The sequence below is a fragment of the Phascolarctos cinereus genome, unplaced genomic scaffold (assembly GCF_003287225.1).
Source record: "Phascolarctos cinereus isolate Bilbo 61053 unplaced genomic scaffold, phaCin_HiC Scaffold_4;HRSCAF=312, whole genome shotgun sequence".
Classification (NCBI taxonomy): Eukaryota; Metazoa; Chordata; class Mammalia; order Diprotodontia; family Phascolarctidae; genus Phascolarctos; species Phascolarctos cinereus.
The window spans coordinates 251,290,968-251,316,299 of NW_027555847.1; the positions used below are offsets into that span (position 1 = coordinate 251,290,968).

Genomic DNA, 25,332 nt, shown 5'->3' on the forward strand with positions numbered 1-25,332 from the left:
AAGCTCCCTTATTACATGAGAAAAAGGCAACAGTCAGAAAAATCTAAGACCTATACAAGAAAATACTTTTTATTGCTAGGGGAGAGGGAAAAAAAACAACACACGGGGGGGGGGGCAGCTAAGTGGAACAGTGGATAGAGTGGCGGCCCTGAAATCAGGAGGACCTGAATTTAAATCCAGCCTCAGACCAAACACTTGACACTTAGTAGCTGTGTGACCCCCGGTAAGTCACTTTAACCCCAACTGCCTAAAAACAAAACAAAACACACACACACAATATATTTAAAGTTATTTTCTAAAAGTTGCACTTTTTTCTTTACTGACAATAATATTTTCTGGTAGAATACTCATTTATTCATTCCATTTAGTGGTTTAGGAATAATATTTTCAGCAGAACTCCCACGCAAGTGGGAGCTCTCAAATGCTAAATAAAATTACAGGCAGTTCCTACTTTCTACAGCTTCATTCATACCAAAGACCCTACTTTTCTTGGCCTTTTTTCCTATCCATTTGACAATTTCCCTGAAACTAATTCCACAAAGGCAATAATGCCTATGTAGTTAGGATTTCCCCCACAATACTGTTCTACTTTACAGTAGAGTCCAAGGCATCTAAACAAAGGAACCACTTAACAAATTATAAATTTGCAAAGGAGGCTAAAGTAATCATATTTGAACTATCAAATCATGTCAGTACCCTCCTTCAAGGAAGGTAAAAACAAATTTTACCAAGAAGGTCAATGAATAGGAAGGATCTTTATCATGGCTTCCTTAAGGAGTTACTTATTAGCCACTTTAGATACAGAAACTATTCAAGATCCTTATATTATAGAAGTCCAGAAATAGAATTACTGATGAGTTTGTGCCTTTGCAGGAATTAGCAAACAGGTACTAGAGTATGGAGAAAAAACAATGAGCAGGGCTTTGAGTCACAGAAAACAGAAACAGAGTTTTTGACTTCAATTCACATACGGGAAAATAAGGTAGGCAAAGGATGTTTAATCTCACAAGTATAAATTTGTAACTAGCAATCTTTCTATAGACAGCTGATTAGCTATCACCAAAAAATAGGTGATACATCTGAGTAAGTCAAATTACACCTCCCTCTTTTCCATTCAAATTTCTCCCTGGAAGTAATTCTGTTTCAAAGGAAGAAATTTCAATGTAGTTCTTAAACAAGTAAGAGTTCACAGAAGAAATGGATGAACAACTTGTGGTATATGACTGATGGAAACTATAGTGCCATAAAAAACGATGAGCAGGATGCTCTCAAAAAAACCTGGTAAGACTTACATGAACTGATGCAAAATGAAAAACCAGGAGAACACTGTACACAGTAACAACAATACTATAAGATGACCAGCTGTGAATGACTTAACTATTCGCAGCACTACAATGATCCAAAACAACTCCGAAGGACTTAAGATGAAAAATGTTATTCATCCCCAGAGAAAGAAGTAATGGTGTCTGAATACAAATCAAAGCATACTTTTTAACTTTATTTTTCTTGAGTTTTTGGGGGAGGGGGGGTGTCTATGTTTTCTTCAGCAATATGACTAATATGGAAATATGTTTTACATGACTGCACATGTATAACCTATAGCAGACTGCTTGCCTTTTCAAAGGAAGGGGGGGTGGGAGGAAGAGAATTGGAACTCAGAATTTTAAAGATGACTGCTAAAATTTGTTTTTACATGTAATTGAGGAAAAATACAATAGTAAATTATTTTTAAAAAGCAAGAAAAAAGTTCACAGATGCAAAGAACTTCCTATTATTAGACTGATGGCACCTTGATTATTAAGTATTTGTATTTCAGGAAGATATCTATTCCTTAACCAACCTGGATTTTCCTCCTGACTAACTCTGCAGGTTACTCACATCCACTAACTGACATCAATCTGTTACCATAGGAATAAATTCAGCATCACAACTTAACTGCAGAATCAAGGAAAGCAAAAGTGGGCTAGATGAATAGAGCCCCTTGTTAAAACATACATGTCATTCTCAAATGGTTCTGTGTTCTTATCAATTTGGAAGCTCTCACCAACAAAGCAGATCACAACCCACTGCTGTCTGCAATGCAGTGTTATTCTTGTCCATGCCCTCCCATTGTTCACCAGTATGGTCCATTTGCAGAGACTTTCTTTCTTTAAATCATTACTTTCTCTTTCCATCAATGGTAACAGTGAATCCATCTGTTATCCTTAATGCCCATCACATGACCAACTAATCTCTCTCTTCCTATCACACAATTCCTTGATGACATCTTTTACTCCTACTCTTTTCAGCATTCCTCAATGGGTAAGTGCTGATTATAAAGAATATAAAATTTTAGGCTTGGAAGGAACCTCAGAATATTTTAGTCTTATTCTTTCCTATGAAAGATGAGCAGACATAAAATTGCTAGATGACTTGCCTTAGGTCACACAGCTAACTGGTGGCAAAGCTAAGATGAGAACCCATGTTTCGTGACTTGCAGTCAAATGCTATCAAATATTTTACATAGTGATTATTAATTATAACTATTTAGGATGCTTTCAGAAAAACCTGGAAAACCTTACATGAACTGATGCAAAGTAAAGTGAGCAGAACCAGAACAGTGTACATGGTAACAAGCCATTTCGTACAATTGTCAATTGTGAATGATTTAGCTATTCTCAGCAATACAATGATCTAAAACAATTCTGAAGGACTTACCATGAAAAATGCTATCTACTTCCAGAGAAAAAACTGATGGAGTCTGAATGCAGATCAAAGAATACTTTTTTTACTTTACGTTTTTAAATAAAAGGAAATACTTAGGATTACAAAGAAAACCAATTACTTTGAAATATAACATTTTTTAAAAAGCTCACAAACCTCAGACTAAAAACTCCTGTTCTAAAGTAATATAATTATAATGAATAAGCTGTTTAAGGTTCCTACCAAAAAAAAAAAAACCTCTCTCAATGTTCAAATGTATCCCTGAATAGGGAGAACAAACACTCTTCATAATTTAGCAATTAAATAGAATCTTATATAGCAAATTGCCATTTCCCTTAAGGATATATGCCTCTTGCCCAATTTCGGGCAACCTGTCCTGTTCACTGGAACTACTATGGAAAAACTTCAAGATGAGAGGAGACATAGCAGAGTCAGAATCAAGACTGACTAGATATATTTAGTGATCAGTTTATGTTCTGCCCGCCCCTCCCATCTGTGTTTTGTATCTAATGTCTACATTAAATGGTGTGCTTCACCAAAGGTGGAGAAAAATTAACATTCATCTAAAAACCAGATTTTTATTTAAAATTTAACAATATTTTAACTCTAATATATAGAAAAGTCAAAATAAAACACAGAACAGGGGAAAAACTTCCAATTATATACAAGCCATATTAACAGAACTGCATTTCAACCAAGTTGGCTGCAACTTAACAAAACGTACTCGGCTAGACAAGGTTTGCAGAAATGTCTAAAAAATACCTGCCTTCAAGAGTTTAAAAAAAAACCTTTCAAATAGTGTAGGGATAGATAAGGAGTATGCAAGTAACTATAAAATAAAAGAAAATGTGGCCAGTACCTTTAAAAATACAAATAAAATACTATGGCTGTAAGAGAGGCAAAAGATTTCATCGAAGTCTAATTTTAGACAGACTTTTAAAGGAAAAAGAGTGGAATTTAGAAAGGTATGTGGGCATTCTCCAAGCATATCTAGGGAACAAAATTTGAAGTGTAGGATATCTACAGTTGTGCAGGATGAAATAAAATTAAAGTAGGCTGGAGGCCAGACTGTGGGCGGCAATGAATTTAATTCAAAGGGTTTCGGAGCGGGGTAATTAGACTAATTCAGCAGTGGTATACAGATAGATTAAGAGAAAGAGGGATTCTACGTGGGAAAACTAGTCAAGAGGTTAATGTAAGTACCAAGTAAGGAAAGCCTTAACTATGTGCTGGCAATGGAAGAACATGTCATTTACTACAGTGTCATGAAACTTCACTAACAGGAAACCCTATGGCTAGAATCAATAAACAAGAACTTATTTAAGAGTCTATATGAGCTAGGCACTTATCTAGGGGATAAGGATACATATATACTGCATAGAAGTGGTCACAAGATTTAGAGACAGAAGGGACTCTGCAGGCCAGCTAGTGCAATCAGATGCATGGCAGTTATATCTCTATTTGTATCTGAATGTAATACAGAAATAACCCACAGAAAAATACTGACTGTTAATATATTTTGACCAAAATGCACCATAATATCTGTCCTTCTGCCAAATGTCCCAAACATTATTCCTGTAGAACTGCCTCTCATAACATTGTTTTACCTAAAATAATATTTCTGCAAAAATCAAGTAGCACTAGGTACAGGATACCTGTTAAAAGAGCCCTAATAAACTGACATTTTTGAAAATGTTGTTTAGTGATATTTTGGTTTTCAAACTTTTAAAGGAAGGTAGAGTAAGGAGGAAGAAAGAGTGCTTTTTGACTAGAGGTACTACTGGTAGGGTTGTAAAATGACATGGCTTGAATCCTTTCCTAATTCTTAGACCCCGTGGGAATCAGTTGAGCAATGTCAATGTACGGGGAGTCAATGTGTAAGGGAACAGTTATCTAAAAAGCACAGCAATAGTTAGCTTAGCTTTTCCCTCGTCTCCTAAACTTGCTTTTCTCTTCCCTTCTCTTTCCGTTATTAGTTGGGCGTATTTTTTTCTGGTAGTTTACCCCAACCTAACAATAAACACATTTTATTTAATAGGGGGAGGAGAATTCACAGATTTAGAGTTAGAAGGACCTTAGAGGTCAGTCTTCTAGTTCCAAAGATGAGGAATCTGAGGCCCATGGAACTTAAGGAACTTGCCCAAATTCAAACCCAGGTCTTCTTACTCTAAATCAAGCATACTTTGCAATGCATCCCAGTGCATCCCCAAAGCTGGAAGTGGCAGGGGGCAGAACTTCAATCCATGTGTTGCAGATAAATTGACATCTAGAGCTACCACACTACACTATACATAACTCTGAAAATTTTTTTTTAAATTGAAAGTATAGCTTAGTTGTTCCAAAGAGACATGTTAATGAGCTAGCTAAATGGTTAGGAGATCTCATCAGTTAAAATGTGCTAATTTAAAGAGACTACCATTACTAACATTTATAGATATTTAGAGAATGTTTTAACTGAACTAGAAATATTCACTCCTCCCTGACAACTTCACAAGTATATGTTCCAATTACATGTGCATGAAGCAATAAGAACAATTTTGTGAAAAATGTATATTAACATATGACATTTACTAAATAAATATCTTCCTAACTACCAATTATATCATACTTAACCCTGTTTATCACTTCTCAAGGTGTTCTGATGAAGAAAAGGCCCCTAAAAAGCTAGCAATGCATATTCTCTAGATCACTGCCTTTACTCTGATCCTGCATACCACAGAAATCATCCAGGACAAGAGCCAAGAGACGCAGCAGCATCAAAGGACAGGTTTGTGACCTGGGGTCACTTCACCTCTGTTGGCACTCAATTTCCTCATCTGTAAATGAGGGGAGTGTGACTAAATGGCTTCCAAGGTCTCTTTTAACTATATGTACGTGACCCCATGAATATGAGCTTCTATTAATAGCCTCTAGATATTGCCTCTGGAGGAAGAATAAAAACAAAGGGACACAAAAAAACGAGTCAACTTCCAATATGGTATTCAACAGACAAAAACTACCAAATGCTTCACTTGAACAAGTTAAAGGCCAAAAGGGGAGAAAAACAGCCTTTTGAAAAGGCAATTCATGAGACTAACAAAACTACACATATACATGGGGCAGCTATGTGGTGCTGTGGATAGAGCACCTGCCCTGGATTCAGAAGGACCTGAGTTCAAATCCGGCCTCAGACACATAATAACACTTACTAGCTGTGTGACCCTGGGGCCAGTCACTTAACCCCACTGCCTAGCCAAAAAAAAAGAAAAGAAAAAAAAAACTACACATATACAAACAGAAAAGCTGAGAAGACACAAAGCAAACTGTTATTAACATTTTGTCTATTTGCTTCTTCATATTTTTAGCAAAATTATCTTGTTTGTTCAGTTTTAATACTCTTATAATAAAAAGTTATTTTTTAAAGTCAAGGCATATCATGGTGAAAATGCATATGCAGTTAACCTTATAACCTTTAAGAACAAAAATGTTAAGCTTTTAATTTGGTTTGGTGGTGTCACTAAGCAAACTTTCAGTTTCTTTCTAAAAATCTCCCCATCATAACTAATGGTTCTCACAATTCAAAAGTCTCTGCTCCTTTTTCTACCCTACTTTTCTCCAGAGAATATCTCCTGACTTCCTAATATTCACCTCAGAATATCTTTTGCAATTTCTGACAAGAATTAAAGATCTTTAGGAGATTCTTGTGTCCATGGCTGAAAAAAATCCATCATAAAGGTATGTTCCCACAAAATGCTCCTACGTACACACCATTATTCAAAAATTTTGCTTTGAATGATAACTAATAGAAAAGGATACAGCATTTTTGTGTATGATTATCTGTCAAACAACTTAAGAGTACAAGGAAAGAAAATTCACAAACAATAAATTCTGAGTGAAGCCCTAGAATGCTCTATATAGAACCCTCCACCACTAAGAAGAGAATAGGAGCTCAAACAACTGCTGTAAAACGACAAAGTGGACAACCCCTGGAAGGCAGAGAGAGACTGACCCTAAGTGGCAGGTGATGAGGAATGACTCTGAGGTACCGGATGGGTACAAATTGCTTAACCTTCTACTTAATGAAATATTAAAGAGATTAGTAAAAAAGGAAATGGAAGACTGGTAAATGTAGAATGGGGGGGGTGTTTATTAGAAACTAAAAACTGGCTTCTGGACTGAGTTTCTGGGTTAAGCCAAATCTTCATCATCAGGATCCCTAGGATTTCAGTTGGAAGGAAACTTGAAGATTATCTTCTCTAACACTGCCCAACCCAACACCACCACCATATTACAGATGAGGAGACTGAAATTCAGAGTTTAAGTGACTAAGTCAAGGTGATAAAACTGGCAAGTAGCAGAGCCAGGGTAAACAGTGCAAAGAGTAAGAGTTCATATAATTTGAAGATTTATATTAGGAATTTGTGACAAGATGGAAGTTATAGGTGCAAATAAAAAACAAGCCAAAGCCACCACACTACAGGATTAGCGTACTCTGCAAAATATCTGTAAAGTGAATTTCCATGTATTAGAAATCATTTCCAATTATTTTCGCTATAAAACTGGTAATATATCACTCTAGAAATGTTCAGGCCTCTACGTATAATTTTTTTAAAAATCATAATGCAGCAAATATTTGGGGAGGGGGATAATAAACTTCCCTAGAATGAGAACTGAATTTTTAGTTTGCTAAAAAAACTAAGATCTAAAAGGAAATCTTAAAATATGAGCTTACTGAAAAAGTCATTCAGTTTTTAATTAAATCCTCTTCCCAATAGGGAAGGGACATGCAATTCCCTTTGGTTACTTGGAACCTATTCCTTAGCATTTTCACATTTTCCTTTGTTTTTCATTTTATGTAGTTAATACCTTATTGACCATGACGTGATTATATTCTCTAGTTGTTTCTTAGCTGTTTCACTTGCTTCCTTAAATACTTTATCATAAGCTCTTTGAAAGTCAAGACTTTTTTCTTCTTTTTATGTAAATCAAGTATTCAGCCATCTATTTGCTTTACTATTTTACAAATTTTAGATTAGCTACACAATACCTAGAAGCATAGTGATTACAGAAGCACAGCATTCAATAAATCCAAAGACCCCAACCACTAGCTCGTTTCATTCAACAAAAAATGCTGGGAAAACTGGAAAGCAGTTTGCCAGAAATTAAGGTTAGAAGTAGATCTCACACCATATATCACAATAAACTTCAAATGGATACTTGACTTAAGATACAAAAGGTTAGATCATAAACCGGAGGAACAAGCAAGAAGACATCTTTCACAATGATGGATGTGGGGCAAGTCAGCTAGGTGGCGCAGTAGATAGAGCACTGGCCCTGAAGTCAGGAGGACCTGAGTTCACAACCGGCCTCAGACCAAACACTTGACACCTACTAGCTGTGTGACCCTGCGCAAGTCACTTAACCCCAATTGCCTAAAAGCAAAAAATAAAAAAGTAAAAAACAGATCATGGCTTTTTTCCATGGCTGGAATTCTCCCCCCTCTTCAACTCTGCCTCCTGGCTTCAAGTCCCAACTAAACTCCCACCTTCTACAAGAAGGGATTTCTCAATCTTCCCTAATTTTAGTGCCTTCCTTCTACTACTATTGCCATATACATCTTCTTTGTACATAGTTGTCTTCATATTGTTTCCTTTGTTAAACTGTGAACTCCTTGAGAGCGAGGACTTCTGCCTTCCTTTCTTTGTATCGCTAGCATTTATCACAGTGCCTGGAACACAGTATGCACTTAATGTTTATTGACTGACTGAAATATACACAGTCTTGTTACAACCAGTATCTCTTAATACCTACTCCCTTCCCCAACTGCATATTTTAGGAATAGTTCCAAACTGCTTTCCAGAATGGCTGAACCAATTTACAGGTCCACCAACACTGGCACTAATAGTGACTTTTCCCACAGCCTAACATTTAGCATTTTCCTCATCACTGCCAATTTTATGAGTGAGGTAGAACCTCAGAGTTGTTGTAATCACAATGTATATACTTAATAGTGATTAAAGCATTTTTACATATGGTTAAGAGCTCCTTTGAACATTTATCTATTGGAGAATAGCTTTTATTTTATAAATTTGGATCAGTGTCTTATATATCTTAAATATGAGACCTCTGTCAGAGAAACTTGCTGCCTGGACTTTTTTTCCCCCTCCAGTTACCCATTTCCTTTCTAATTTTAACTGTATTAGATTTGTTTGTGCAAAAACTTCTAAATTTTATATAATCAAAATTGTCTGTTTTATTTTCTGTGAGGTCTCTCTAGCAACTTAACTTTCCTGACTAAATTCCTTCTACATTTTGTTTTCTTGATATCTGACTCCATTCTCTTCTAAAAGTAAAATAGTTGATTCTGGAAAGCAATTTGAAACTATGCCTTAAAAAGTCAGCAAACCATGGATAAGCTCTGACCCAGTGATAGCACAAATAAGTCTATGCCCCCCCCAAGTGATCAAAGAGAGGAAAACCCACATATATACAAAAATATTTATGCAGCTCTTTTTGTGGTGGCAAAGGAGGTAGCTCATCAAGCAAACAGTGAATGGCTGAACAAATTATAGTAAATGAATGTAATGGAATACTGTGGTATTGTAAAAAATGATGAAAGAGAGTTTCAGAGAAATCTAGAAAGACTTGTATGAACTGATTCAGAGTGAAATAAGCAAAAGAGAACAATTTATACCATGGCAACACTTTAAAGACAAATAACTTTGAAAGACTCAAGAACTCTATCGATGCAATGACCAATCACAATCTCAAAAGACCAATAATGAAGCAAAGCTCCCTATTTCTTGTTAAAGAAGTGATGAACTTATTGTTCATAACATATTTCTGATTTTGCCAAATTTGGAATGTATTTTTCTTGACTTTGTAGAGTTGTTATGAGGGTTTTTTCTTCCCCCCCCCCCGCAAAGGAGAAGGGTCATAAAAGAGAATAAATTTTTGTTCAATAAAAATTAATTTTTTTTTAGTATGAAACGGCTATGTGTTAATAAGTGATTACGGGGGCAGCTTGGTGGCGCAGTGGATAGAGCTTCAGCCTTGGAGTCAGGAGGACCTGAGTTCAAACCTGGCCTCAGACACTTGATACTTACTAGCTATGTGACCCTGGGTAAGTCACTTAACCCCACTGCCTAGCCAAAAAGCAAAAAATAAAATGATTATAATAACATTCAGAAATCACACAATCACCAACTTGGAAAGTTTCTCAAAGACCATCTAGTCCAACCTATTCCTTATCAAGACTTCCCACCTTCCCCCCCCAAAAAACCATACATGACAGATGATCATTTAGCCTTTGAAGGGGAACCCACTAACTCCTGAGGCAGCCTATTCTACTTTTAGCCAGCTATAAATATCAGGAAGGTTTTCTATAACTTAAGTCTAAATATGCTTATTTTTAACTTCCAATTAGTGTTCCCAGTTTTGATCTCTGGAACCAAGCAGAACAAATGTAACTCCCCTTCCATCTGACAGCCATTATGTTGTTTCTAAGTGTTCTTTTTCTAGACTGAGAAATAGAGCACCATTTAAAAAGTAGACTATTAGGCAGAGGCACTATCAGGTTTATCACATACTAGGACTCTAATCTGCTCTCAAAAAACATCTCTGAAACCATGAGTTATAGCAATAGGAAAATGTTTCAATATATTCACTTTACATACAACTTTTAAAGAGGGAATCTAAAAACATAATTCAAAATTCCAGTAGTTAAAAAGTTATTAGAACACTTACGCCCTTAAGGTCATGTGTACTACCATTAAATTATGGAAAAGATTCAAGGGCAAATGAATTAAGAGTACAAAACTGACTTTACCCAACTTACCATAACATGAAGAAGACCTTGAGCAGCCTAAGGACGGGAATTCTATGTGACACTGTGTTTTTTTCTTAAACAAATAGAGCTTTGTTACTAAAGCAGAACACTATCAAAGTCCAGCCAAGTACACTATTGTTGAACTATAGGAATACCATTTATTCTTATAGTCTACCTCCTTTCTTAAGTACCCGCCCCAACCTTGGCTTCAATTCAACTACCCTGAAAAACTGTTCCAAAGAATTCTTAGAATAGAAACAGACAGGAGCAACAAATACTAAAAATAACCCAGCGAAGATTGAGGCATATCTAGAGTTCTTGAATTGTTGGAAGCAGTAGCTTATGAGACTCTACTCTCCCCCATATTCTGGTTCTAATACCCATTTTTCTCAGTTCACCAGAAATACAATCAAGAAGCTTTTTAACTAAATCCTATGTGAATCATACTAGAGTACAGTGCAAGAACCATATTACATTTATAGTACAAAACTTGTTTTGTACTGTCAAGGAAACTATAAAGCTTAAATATACAGAATTTGTTCAAATGTAGAATCAGATGTTATCTAATAATTATGTTAAAATACCCTGTACACCAGAGGTGTCAAACACACAGCCCACAACACTCCTGAATGTGGCCAGAACTAGATTAAAATGTAATTGAGAAATATTTAATGAAATAAGTAAAAATGCAATAAAACATAAAGATATATTTTAAAACTAAGTCAGTATGCAGCCCACAGGGATCCTTATGTACTGTTAGGTGACCTCCATTTCTATTTGAGTTTAACAATACCGCAGAACATAACTTTTCTACCTCAAACAAAACTTGCCATTTGATAGATCTTCAAGTTTCCCAAGCCAATTTGCAGGGAAAACACCCTCCAAAAATCCGTAACTTTTGTCCTTGTTCTGGTGTAGATGTAATCCTCTTAGCTAAGAGAAAAAGAGAGAGGCTTCCTTCATCCTACAGAATTCTCCCAGTCACCAGAAGCTTTTGAAAATTACCCTCACTCCTTTCATACTCCAAAATAGGTTCCACCATAACATTCTAATTTGGAAATTTGAAAGTTTGAGGTAGATCTAACCTATAACCTTCTGCATATCCATACTTTCCCTGCCTGCCCCTACCACCAAAACCATACGTATAAAATCCCAACCTCTTTCATCTCTAATCTTGTGATTCAGGAGCATGAAGCTGTGTGAAAATCTTTTTCCCCAGTTAACCTTCAACCACCATTCATACTGCAATTCAGTCTACATTATTAAAACAAAAACTCTCCCATTATCTTCAGTGTCTTCTTTTACCTCATCTCTCGGCCCTAACTAAAATCTGGCTTTTCTCTGAAGCTTCTACATAATCTGAAGGATGAAAAATTAACATGTTCCTTATTCTTCACTGCCACTTACAGCACACCTTCCCCTCTTCCCCACCTCTATACACTGAAAAAGGCAATGCCTCCTCTTTTAAAGTTCTTAACATAAACCTGTCCCAATTCTCTACTGGGGGTTCTTAATCTTGGGAACTTGGTGGCTTTTTTTTTGGTGGTTTTTCTAACACATATTTTTATAACTGTATGTCAGTATAATTAGTTTCCCTTGCAATCCTATGTATTTTACACATTTTAAAACATTATTCTTAGGAGTCCAAATTCTTTACCAGATTACCAAAGGGGTCACACAAAAAAAAGATTTCTAAGAACTCCTACCCCATGCTATTATCTGTCAACCTTGATGCTACTTTTCCTTCTTGTTTAATATTAATACCCAGAGAAAAAATGGTCATTCAGTGAAATAGAGGACTTTCAAGCATTCCTGATGAAAAGACCAGAGCTAAACAGAAAATTTGACTTTCAAATACAGGACTCCAGTGGAACACGAAGAGGTAAACAGGAAAGAGAAATCATAAGAGACTTATTAAGATTGAACTGTTTACATTCCTGCATGGAAACATGATATTTGTAACTCATGAGAACCTTGTCAGTATTAGGGTAGTTGAAGGGAAAAAATTATATGTATGTATATATAGATAGATAGATAGAGGGCACAGGGTGAGCTGAAGATTAAGGGGTCATATCTGGAGAATAAAATTCAGGGATGAGAGAGGATGATACTCGGAGAAGAAAGGGAGAGGTAGAATGGGGTAAATTATCTCACAAAAAAAAACAGAAAAGAAAAGTCTCTCACAGTGGATGGGAAACAGGGGAAGGTGAGAGGGAATGAGGGAATCTTATTCTCATAGGATTTGGCTTAAGGAGAGAATAACATACACATTCAATTGGGTATGGAAATCTGTCTTACCCTACAGGAAAATAGGAGGAGAAGGGGACAAGACAGCAGGGGGATGATAGAGAGGAGGGCAGATTGGGAAAGAGGGCAATCAGAAGCAAATACTTCTGAGGAGGGACAGGGTCAAAAGAAAGAATAGAATAAATGGGAGAGCAGGATAGGATTAAGGGAAATAGAGTTAGTTTTTCACATGTCTACTATGGAAGTGTTTTGCATAACTGCACATGTACAACCTATATTGAGTTGCTTGCCTTTTCAATGAGGGTGGGTGGGGAGGGAGGAAGGGAGAAAATTTGGAACTCAAAGTTTTAAAAACTCATGTTTTAAAAAAAATGTTTTCACATGCAACTGGGAAATAAGAAATACAGGAAATGGGGTACAGAAGTCTATCCTGCTCTACAGGAAAATAGAAGGGGAAGGGGATAAGAGAAGGGAGGGGGGAGAGATAGAAGAGAAGGCAGACTAGGGGAAGAGGTATTCAGAATGCATGCCATTTGGGGTGGGGGGAGGGGTGAGAAATTTGGAACTCAAAAACTTGTGGAAGTGAATGTTGAAAACTAAAAATAAATAAATTTATATTTTTAAAAAAAATATTAATACCCAGAGAACAATCTCCAACATTCTTGCTGACTCTAGTGTTCACACAGGTGATCCAACTCCCTGACTTCTCCCAAGCCATCAATCTCAACTCCCATGATTCTACCTCAATCTGACATAGCTACACCTTAATTTAAATTCACTAACACAAAATTGCTCTACTTCAGCTTATAAATTATTTCTCTCACTGATCACAATCTCCTGTCTTCTTCCATCCTTCCCACTGCCTCAAAGTCCCCAAAATTTGGTCTTAAATCCCTCCTTACTTTCCCAGTTTATCAGACTTGTTCTGGCTTGCCTTCCCTTCCCAATCTTGACTCCAGTTATTTCAAGAAGGCACTTAAAAAAAACCATACTATGATATAAAGTTATGGAAAGAAACACTAATTATCAACAACCACATGAAAAAGTGTTCAAAATCTCTAACAAGAAAAACCATGTAATCACCAGAGAATGCAAATTAAAACTATAAACCACTGAGATACCACTTTATGCCCATCAAATTAGTAAACATAATAAAGAGACAAAATAGTTAACATTTACATTATGCTTGAAGGTTTGCAAAGTGCCATATATTTTGCTTCATTTAATTACATAATACTCAATGCTACTTCAGCTTCAACAAAAGAGGCAGGTTACTAACGGTGGAACTGTGAATTCATTCAACCTTTTTGAAAGCAATATGGTATTAGTGGAAAATGACAGCACTGTTGTTGTTTTTTAAGCATCAATATAAAACATCTCTTAAAAAGCAACAAGGATATCTTTGGCCTAGATGCCTGAACAGAGAGACAGGCAGTTCACCTCTCACAAACCTACTCTAGCAAATGATACCACATCAAATAAAAACCAAGAAATCCATTAAGAAACCCAAGTAAGTGATTTCTTCCACACAAGAACTACACAAAAAAGTAGACCTAAATCTCAAAAGGACAAAAGGAAAAAGGCCCACTATCAAAGCCAGTACCATCCTAGGCAAACAAGCAGAAAGCCTCCAGACCTGCCAAGGAATATGCCAGAGACTCCAGTAGTCTCCAAGACTATCTACCCATCTGCATACTTTATAGACTGATCTCTGTAAACTGAGTTAAAGATATCTCTCTCCCTCTCTCTCTCTCTCTCTCTCTCTCTCTCTCTCTATATATATATATATATATATATATATATGTACACACACACACACACACACACACACACACACACACACACACACCCCTAGATATATATGTGTGGATAGATAGATAGATAGATATACCCATAGAGATATACCAGGCAGGGGTGGGAGGAGGTAGATAGACAGAAAGACAGACCTCCTTAGGCAGCAAAAGCCAACAGCTTCCCAGAGAAAACCCCAAGGTGGTGAGAAACCCACAGCATGGAACTTAGAAGCAAAATCTGGACTGGCACAACTTAGACCCAGGGAGCTTAAGTTCTAACACATTATAGAGGATAGCCCTGAAAATCCAAAACTAGATACCTCAAAGACCTTCAGGAAATAGAAAGGTCAGCACAAAACAGGTGACCCAAGTGAAGACCAACCTCTGGAGGAAACATTTAGAAAAAGAATAATTTATCCAAGGAATAGACTCACTAAAATTAGGATGGAAAAGAGAAAAGTCAGTGACTTTACGAAATAGCAAGTAATGCTGAAACAAAACCAAAAAATTAAAAATAAAAACACATATAAGATGTATGATATAAAAAAACAGTTCTAGAAAACAGGTCAATAAGTGATTAAGAATCACTAGAACTCCTGAAAAACAATTTTTGAAAAGGCTGGACACTATATTTCAACAATCACAAATGAAAACTGCTTGGATTTATTAGAACCAGGGGGCAAAGTGAAGCTTGAAAGAATCCACCAATCACCTCCTAGAAGAAACCTCAAAAGGAAAAATTCCAGTAATATAACAGCCAAAATCTAAAGCAGCTTCCACTTCAAAGAAAAGGAAAAAAATGCAAGCAGCCAGAAGAGTTCAAATACCAAGAAACAAAGAGTCAGAATCAAACAAGACCAGGCAGAGCTTCTACTATAAAGAAGAAATCTTGGAATACAATAATTGCTAGTTTTATATAGCATTAAACTTTACAAAGCACTTCACAAATATCACCCCATTTAACCATCACAACAATCCTGGGAGGCACATGCTATTATGATCCCCATTTTATAAATGAGGAAACTGAGACAGAGATTAAGTGACTTGCCCAGGGTCACACAGCTAGTGCCTGAGAAAGGCAGGATTTGAACAAGCCTTCCTGATTCCAGGTCTTGCACTCTGTCCACTTCACCACATAGCTATCTCTATTCCAAAAGGAGAAATATATAGGCATAAAATGGTGAATAACTGACTCTGCAAAGCTAAGAATAACTCTATGGTGGGTGGGGGGAAAGGATCTCAAATGGAACAGAGAACTTTCAAGCATTTCTGATAAGAAGCCCTGAGATGAGCAGTTACTTTGAAATGCCAACATAAAAGTTAAGTTGTCTAGAAAGGTAAGTTATTTGAGTAATTGTAAGGGTGCTCAATGATGAAGTTTTAACATTCTAATAATAGAAAACAAACATCTTCCTTTCAAACTTTAATGCCTTCTAAGTGTATTGAGAAAAACAGACGACCTGAGGGTGGACTGGGGCTGTTCTGAGAGTCTGACATGGGGAAAGAAGGTAAAAGGAACATGCTAATTTAGAAAGTAGGAACAAGGAGCAGAACTTGCTATTTTCACAATAAGGATACATGAAAAGAATATATAAACATGAAGGAAAGGATAGGGAAGCATCAGATGAATCTCATTGCTCTCCACTGGATAAAGGAAGGCTGGAAACAACAAAGAATTCTGGTACAGAAATACATTGAATTCAACAGAAAAAAATAAGCAGGGACAGGAAAAGGAAAGGATTAAGAGGAAGTACAGTAATAGGAAGGATGCTCCAAATCACTAATAATTAGAGAAAAGTGAATTAAAGTAACACTGAGGTACTACCTTACACTCATCAGATATGAATTTTAAAAAAGGCATTGGGGAGAGGCTGTGGGAAAATAGGAAAACTAATGCACTATTAGTAGAGCTGTGAACTAATTGTTCCAGCCATCCTGGAATGTAATTTGGAACTACACCCTTCCCCTCCTTTGAATCACTCAACTTCTACCCAATAAGGCTTACTTTGACAATTCCAGCCTACATCAATCTCTCTTCTCCTCAAATCCACAAGTACTTGTATCTTTTCATCACTTGATCATATACCGTCTTATATGTGCATTAATCATTTTATTAGTAGTGTCCCCAAACAGAATATAATGGAATGGAATTGAATACTATTGCAATTTAAGAAATTATGAATATCAAAGAGAGCCAGAAGATAAGAACTGTGGCAGAGGAAAGTAAATCAGGAAAACAACATATGTAATAGCAAGTAATGTAAAAGGGGAAAAAACCTCATATAAAACAAAGCTTAATGGTGTATAATTAAAACTACTATGTTTGTTCCAAAGAAGTGATGAGAAAATGTACCTCCTTCCTTCATCACAGAAGTGAGAGGATATGGGTGCTGACCACTGCATATGTCAGATTTGGTTGATTTGCTGGTTAGTTTTGCTGAAATGCTCTCCCACACACACACTTTTTTATTCTTTTTAGTATATGGAACAGTTCTTTAGGTAGGGAAGACAAAAGTAAAGTTAAAATAGCTAACTTTTACAAAGCACTTTAAGGTTTGCAAAATGCTTTACCTATATTATTTCACTTACTCCTCACAAAAATTCCCATTTTACAGATAGGGAAACTGAGGTCAAGAGAGGTTAAATGACTTGCCCAGGATTACACAGCTAGTGTCTGAGGCAGCATACCCATCCTACATGCCTTATACCTGCCTAAAAGAAAATAAGACCTAATAACTAGAAGAAGATTAACAACCAGCTTCTAATATAGCAGTATGATTTAAATCAGATGTTCCCAAAGTGGGCGCCACCACCCCTGGGAGTGCTGGAATGATGGGTGGTAGTAGCTTTAGGTGCAACTCTACACTTAATCTGAGACTTCTTTCATAATTTGTAAGATTTCCAGGGGGGCGCTGAATAAATTTTTTTTTAAAAGGGGGCAGTAGGCCAAATAAGTTTGGGAGCCTGTGATTTAAATGAATATTTTTCATGAAGATTAAAGATTTGCAAAGAAGGATATGTTTCTAAACACTGATTTGAGAACATAACATTATCAAACTGTACTGATTAAAAAGAACAAGTATCTCAGTAAAAAAGAATAGATAAGGAAAGAACACAAGTAATCCAAAACATGGGCCAACTGTTTGATTAACCCAAGAACATTAAGTTATTAGGGTAAGGTCTCCCTTTTTGACAAGAACTGCTGGGAAAACTGGAAAGCTGTCAAAAATTGGTTTTAGGTCAACATTTTAAACTATGTATCACAATAAACACCAAAAATGAAAGTCACACCACAAAAAAGTTACAAGAAAATTAAATCAATGTATCTTTCAAAACTATGGCTAGGGAGAAAACTTTTTAACTAAAGGGACAGAGGAAATCATAAAAGATAAAACAGGGAATCTTTACTACTAAAATTAAAAGCCTTTACACAAATAAAATCAGTGAACATGTAACTAGAAGAGTAGAAAAATATTTGCATCAAATATTATGAAGAATTCTTAATACCCAAAACAGATAAAGAAATGACACAAATATTTAGCACCAAGAGCCATCCAAATAGATAAGTGGTCAAAAGACATGAAGTTTTCAAAAGAACTGCAAACTCGAAATGGTTAAATAAAAATATGCTCCAAATTACTATAAAAGAAACACAAAAAAATTAACTGACACCATACAAATTGACAAAGATGATAGAAGATGGTAATAGTCAATGTGGGCAGGACTATGAAAACAGAGGCATACCATTAGTGTTGGTGAAGCTGTTCTAGATATCAATTTAGATATAAGCAAGAAAAATGGCTTAAATGTCAAAATTCTTTGACTCATCAACCCCCTTTACTAGATGCATACCCCAAAGAAGCGAAAGACAAAGTTTCAATATTTAATAAAATATTAAAGCAGTACTCTTTGTGGAGGCAAAGACCTGGAAACAAAATGAATACTACTCACTAGGAAATGCACTGAAAACACTATGACATATGAATGTATACTATTGTTACGTAAATATAACAAATGAGAATTTTAAAAATGTGGTTTGTATGAATCATGGTTTATATGAAATAAGCAGAAGAAAACAAAATGTAAAATGACCACAATGAATGTGGTACAGTGTAAACAGCAGTAGATTTGGAGACAAAGGACCCAGGTTCAAATCCCACTTCTGATGTTAACTACCTGCATGAGCTCGTTCAACTATCTCCTCAATCCTTACTCTCTTGATATGTTACATGAAGTGGCTGGACTAGACAGCTTCTAAGGTCCCTCTCACTTTCTCAGGGAGGGTCAGATGTAAATGAAAAAAAAAATCACTAAAAAGAAGTACCAGTCACATTCACTGTAAAACAGTCACACTGTTTTGCAGAAGATATTCCTAAAGCATTAAACATATTCAGAATGTTCTTAGAGTTCTTAGCAAGCTTTAAACACCTACACAAAAGAAATAATTTGAAACAAAGTAAAATTGTAACTTTAGAACTATTAAAGGACTAAGCCCTGACAATTGCAGGGCAACATTTTAAAGCTAAGGCCATACATCCTGACAGCAGAGCTGAGGCCACTAACTGGGAAAACCAGGTTTATGCTGTCTATACCCAGCTTTCAGTTTGAGTGGGTAGAGTGTGACCAGCTTCTATTGTTACTCAAGTACAAAACACACTCAGGTTAAGTGAATCACAAATTTAAGAAGTATCCCATTTCTTTCACCATCATCAAATCCAGGACACATAAAAACAAAAAGAAATCTTAACAGGCCTTAATTTCTCTGCTTCTTACCAAGAAAGGAGCTGAGATGTCCTTAATACACTACACAGAAGATAGCTCCTATATAACTACATTCTCCCTCCTATATTTAAAATGAAAAATAGTAGGAAGCAGTAAGAAGCAATCCTTAGGGGCATTTCCTATGACCTCCTTGTTTCCTCTCCCCCATCCACCCAGAACAAATGACTTTCCTATTCTTCTCAGGCATAGTCTAATAAAAAGTCATTTCTTCTCTGAATCTTTTTTTTTTGCCTTTTTTTTTTAGGCAATTGGGGTTAAGTGACTTGCCCAGGGTCACACAGCTAGTTAAGTGTCAAGTGTTTGGTCTGAGGCCAGATTTGAACTCAGGTCCTCCTGACTTCAGGGCCGGTGCTCTATCCACTGCACCACCTAGCTGTCCCTACCCTGAATCTTTTAAGTAGTAGGTGAGGTGCTTTATGTGATACAGAAATAACCACTATTAATTAGCAGCAGTATAAAAATCAGCTTAACTCTGACAACAGGAATGGAAAAGACCAGTATCACTCTCTTTACAAGAAAACTTCAGTGAAGTAGAAGCAAATGCATGAGGCTGGGCAAAAATCTTTAGCCTGGTATTAAGGCTTCATGGTAATGGGAAGGAACCAGTAGTCACAGAAAGGGATTTAATTCAAGATCCTAAAAAAAAGATGTGCAATACTGCAGGGGAGGGAAGGGAAGCAGCTATTGTTAGAAATTCTAGTTATCCACGTAAAGGAGCAAAACTCCTCTGTTCCCCACCCCCATCTCCCAAAATAAGGGATTACCTGGGATAAAGATAACCAAAAGAAAGAAGTCTCATACAGCTATCTATACTTTTTCTGTGATCTCATAAGCTCCTAAGGGTTCATTCAAATAATCACCTCTATTCAGGTAGCCCTGGACCTACTTAGCCAACTCCAGTATCTCTCCTGAGCTCCACCTGCATCACCAACTACTGGTTATTTCCAAATTAATGTCTCACAGGCATCTCAGACTCAGTATGTCCAAAACACAACTTTACTCTCAAAACCTCTTTCCTACTTCTGTTGAGAACATCACATCCTTTCAGTCACCCAGGTTTAACCACCTCAGGGTTTTCCTCACCTCTTCCCCCTCCCTCACAAGTTACAGCCAATCAGAAGACAATTTTACATCCACTATCTCTCTCTCTCACAAAACTCACCCAAATGCCCATATTGCAATGATCTCCTTAATCGGAACTATGCATCAAGCCTCTCTCTTCTCTTTAGTTCATCCTTCAAACAATAACAAATGATATTTCTAAATCACAGGCTTCACCATGTGACTCTCCTGCCCAAGAATCTATGGTGCCACTTTTTTTACCTCCAGGTTAAAATGTGAACTTCTCTGCTTGGCTTTTAAAGCCCTTCACAATTGGGCTCCAGGCTTATTTCAAGAAATTTTCCTCTACCATCTATGTCCGGCCAAACTAGCCGGTTACAGGTTTTCCCACATGACATTCCATCTCCTGTCTTCATGCCTTTGCCTTCCATGTTCCCCATGCTTGGATCCTCCTCTCCTCTCACCACCACCTGGTGGAATCCCCAACTTTCTTCAAAGCTCAGTTCAGAGGTCACTTCATAGAGGAAGCCCATCCTAACGTCTCCCCCTTAGCTTGGGGTGCCAGATCTCCAGGGAAATTACTATGTGTTCAATTTTCTACATACATGCCCTAGCCCCTACCCCCAAAACATAAGCTCAATGACATTGCTTTTTCTTTTTGGAGTGCTTGCTAAATTGAGGTATTAATATCAGTATGAGAAATTGAGTGGTAAAGAGACCTGTACAGCTTCTCCATCCCAGCAAATTAAAAAAAAAAAGGCAAAACCCCCCCACAAAAACTTCATTTAATTAGCATTCTCAGGAAAAAAAATGGGTATCATGCTATAACATGAGAAAAACAGTAAATATGAACGAGAATGGGAAAGAAACAGTGGACATTACTTAGGAAAAGAAGTACCAAGGGAGTTAAAGTGCCTCTCCCTGCCCTAAAAAAAAAAGAGAGACCTTTAGATTCCTTTTTAAAATAGTTAAAGGTTTGACAGCATCCTCAGGTGGGAAAAAAATGACATGAATCTTGAATATAATCAAAATACCTATAACCAGGGTAGAAAACGGAAAATAATACACATGAACGATAGTGCTGGGAGTGAAGGGGAGAATATTATTAGGTCATGCTGTTACCAGGGCAAGAGAGTGACTAGAGTCAGGATAAGCAGGAGGGAGTAGTCACACACCCTAGAGAAAAACTGAATTCAGTAGATGTCAAGGAGGGATCAGAGCTGTGTAACTTGAGAAGATGGCTAGGCAACTAATTAGGTTGAGAGCCAGAATTAAACCAGGGGAAAAGTATGGAAAGTAGGGCTGAGCTGAACCCCAAGGAGTTTGTGAAAGGAGATGAGAGAACACTAGGATCCAACAAACTGATAAAGTTGGACTCCTTGAGTGAGTACACTTTAAGAGGGCTAATTAAGTTGCACTTCTATAAGAAGTTTTAAGGAACACTGTCTTCAACCTACATAGGTCAATGTATGTGAAACTAAATTCACCCGTCTACTCAGGCTGAGCACCGGAAAGACTGATCGAAAAGAGGTTTATCAGACTTAAAAACTCTAAACTTCAGAATACTTAAATACAGTTGAAAGCTCTAAACTTCAGAATATTGAGTTGAGACGAAAAGAGCCCGGGACCCAGGAACAAGACTGGGAAAACCAGGGTAGGGGTAAGCTGAAGTACTTAGGTGGGAAAGAAAAGAGTGCAGAAAGCCACACCCTCCAGAGTAGAGATCGGCAACTGTGTAGTAAAGAAGAAAACCAGTTCCCAGTGGTGGATGGAGTAGATAGATGTATGGGGAAGTCGGCAGTCCGGGAAACTGGAAACACAGATGTCTTAGGTGGAGTGCCCAGATAGGGAAAGCTAAAAGGCGACCTCAGAGATAAATGGGGGGAGGGGAGGGGTTAGGAAGGATGATGATGGATTGAGAAAAGGGTAGCTGGGAATCTGTAGGAGCCAAATGCCCACAGTAAGAGTGTGGTAGGAAAACACCGAGTATGTGCAATTATTGGGAGACCAAGGCAGCAGAGTCTCGAGGAAGGGGGAGGGGCGTTTAGCCCTTCCCCTCCCCCTGGCGGGTGGGCAAGGAGAAGGCAGGCCTCGGGGTGGGGTGGGAGGCCAGGTCGTGGACGAAGGTGGGCCTGGTTGGGGAAGGGGTGGGTAGGACAGGGCCCCGAGGAACCACAGGGGGTCCGCAGAACCTGGGGTTCGGCGAAGATGGTCGGCGAAGGGGGGGGAAGAGAGACGAAAGAGGAGGGTGAAACGACGGAAGGCATTACCGCTGCTGCTCCCGCCGCGCCCCGGACCAGCCGCCGCCGCTCGTTACCTGCCTATGTGCCTCTCACAAAGCAGCGGCGGCCGGGGCCCCGTCACGTGACCGTGCCGCGTCATCGGCAAGGGCGGAGCCTGGGGCGGAGCCCTCCTCCCGCCTTCTTTCCCCTCCCCCTTTCCTCCCGATCTGAACACGCGCTAGTCCGCGCCTCCCCCCTCCCACGCTCACCCGCTGTGCCCTCACCTCCCCACCCCCCCGCCCAGACACCGAACAACCAACTGAGAAGCACCCAACGAGGGTGGTGGTGAAGAAAACAGCTGGGAAGGTGTGTGGGGCCAGACTGGGAGGCATAAGGATTAGGACTGAGAGGAATAATGTTACAAACCGCAGTCAGGCTTCCCACAACTCCAACTCGATGTCGCGAGGCGATGACATCACAAGGCAGGCAGTCCCTCCCCTCCCCCTCATTCCTCCCCCCTCCGCCCCGGACCGCAGGCTTCTCGATCACATGACTAAGGGCCATGTCCCAAGCAGAAAGAACCGTCACCCAACGCGGCACTCTCAAGAGACTACCACTCCCGACATGCACAGCTACAAAACCGCGTACTACGACGCTCCTCCCCTCTCTCCACCCCCCCACCCCTCCCGAATAGGGAGCATGGTGGTTTGTAAAGAGTTGGACCGGGAGTCGGAAGAGACCTCGGTTAAAATGCCTCCTATGACACTTGTAAGTGACAGGACGAGTCACTCTGCTTCCCTGCTGAGTGTCAAGTTTTCCCCTCCACCCTCGGGAGGATAATACCCTACCTCAGAAATAGTGTATGGAAAACGCGCTTTGCAAACCTTAAGGCGCTATGTGAATGCGAAAGTCAGCAGCCTTGGCAGGTAGTGCTTAAGAGTTCGGAGCGTTCCCGAAGAGAAGTGGGAGGGTGAAGAGAAGGAAAGTCCCCGTTTCCGGGAGCCATCGCGCCCCGACCAATGAGAGAGCCGAGGCTCGGCGCCAGCGCTGGGCACGTTCGGTGGTGCGTCCGCCCAGCGCAGGGGATGCCGGGAGACGCAGTGACGTTCGAGGGGTTGGAGAGAGGGGCGCGCGCGCCGGAGCCCCCGGGGGGCTTTGCGCCCCTCGCCACGTTTCCAGCAGTTGCCTTAGGTCCAGGTTCCTCATCCACCTGCCCTATTTGTTTGCCCTCGACCCCGCGACCTTAAAAACATTTCTTTCCGCTTCGTTGGAGAAGTTGGCTAAGTCCGGCCTCTCACGACCCAAACGGGAGAGCTGTAGGAATGCGACGGATGATGCGCCCCATCCCCACACCATTTGTCCATCCTTCTATGTCCGTCCGTCCGTCCTCCCATTCATCTGACCTTTTAGGCCATCCAGACTCCCCTTCGCCGGACAGCGCCTCATCGCGTCTCCGCCACGGGCTTGGAGTCCGGAGTTCCCTCCTCTCCTCTGGTTTCACGTGCAAATTTGAACCAAATTTCTCCTTGCCCTGGGTCTTTGGAGAATTAAACCGAAGACCTGACTCTAGGTGAGAGTTTCGTTAATTTGGGCAAATTAAGAACATACATCCCATTCTTAAGTAAGGGAAGAAAGATAAGCACAGATAACCCAAAAATAAGGCGTTCTGTCATCAACCATCCATGATGTATTTCACTTTAACAAACAATAGATATTTAGAAGGAGGAGAGAAAGTGGCATGTTGCTATGACCTTGGAGGATTGGTAGAATTTTAATTTTTTTTTGAAGGGGCCATTGATGGAACTGGGACATTGAGAGGTTAAGTGATTTGCCCTACTTCACTCAGTCAGTATACTGCTTTATGTAAGGCAAACTCTATCCATTGTAATAAGATGCTTCCAGATTGTTCAGAGCAGAAGTTCTTAGCCTTTTTTGTCATGGACCTCTTGGCAGTCCCGTGAAGTTTATGGAATCAGTCTTGTTCTTAAGGGCTTAAAGTGTGTAAGATTCCAAAGAAACTAACAAGTATTGAAATAAGTTATCAAAATATTTATTGGGTGTCCCCAGAGTCTTAATATAGTTATGAATGGGATGTCCCAGTGAAGATTCCTCAGTGTAATTAAGGTTTGGGATAAGGCTTAGTGGGATAAGGGGTCCTGTGAAGACTTCTTAGAAGAATGAAAAGAAATTTGTTATTAGACTCAAGGCAGGCGTAGCAGCCTGACAGGCCTAAGTTTCGATTTACTGGAAATCACCTGATTTATAGGAATCTAGCTAGCCCCAGGTACACCCCCCATGACATTGTTAAACCTTTGAAACACTCCCCACCTCCCATATTTTGTTGATGCACCTGTTGCTATATTTCCATCATGGTGACCTGGCTGTACAGTATAGTGTCTAGCCTGACTGCACATCTTTAATTGCTTCTTTGGTATTACTTCAGCAAACTAAGGGGCTAAATACAGATCTCTTTGTTTTGGTTTCTGTTTCCATACATTGTGAGCCAAACATTGGCCAGTTGGTGGGAGGGGGGATTTGCCCATTAGAGCTATTTAATTTGGTTCTTAGCTCCTGTGCTCTCTGTCTCCCTTCATCAGAGCATACTGGTGGAGGGACACCCGAAACTTGAGATTTGAAATAATAAATTAACTTTCTGTTTCTCCTTGAAAAATCTCTAAGCGTGTTTTTTAATTTGAGTGGCATCCCACACAGGACT

The 25,332-nt window shown here is 38.8% G+C and overlaps 1 protein-coding gene across 10 annotated transcripts in view; it reads right to left on the bottom strand.

The window, feature by feature from the left end:
- Positions 1-23,606, bottom strand: part of UBAP2 (ubiquitin associated protein 2) — a 128,773-nt gene extending 105,167 nt beyond the window's left edge. For 7 of the 10 annotated variants that reach the window (XM_078152999.1, XM_078152997.1, XM_020978906.2 and 4 more), the window contains exon 1: positions 22,665-22,766. The gene's annotated coding sequence lies outside the window, so the exon portion shown is untranslated. Of the gene's footprint in view, positions 1-22,664; positions 22,767-23,042; positions 23,117-23,464 lie in introns of those variants that run through there. The other 3 variants (XM_078152992.1, XM_078152993.1, XM_078152994.1) reach the window with 3 other exon arrangements.
- Positions 23,607-25,332: the final 1,726 nt, after the last annotated feature.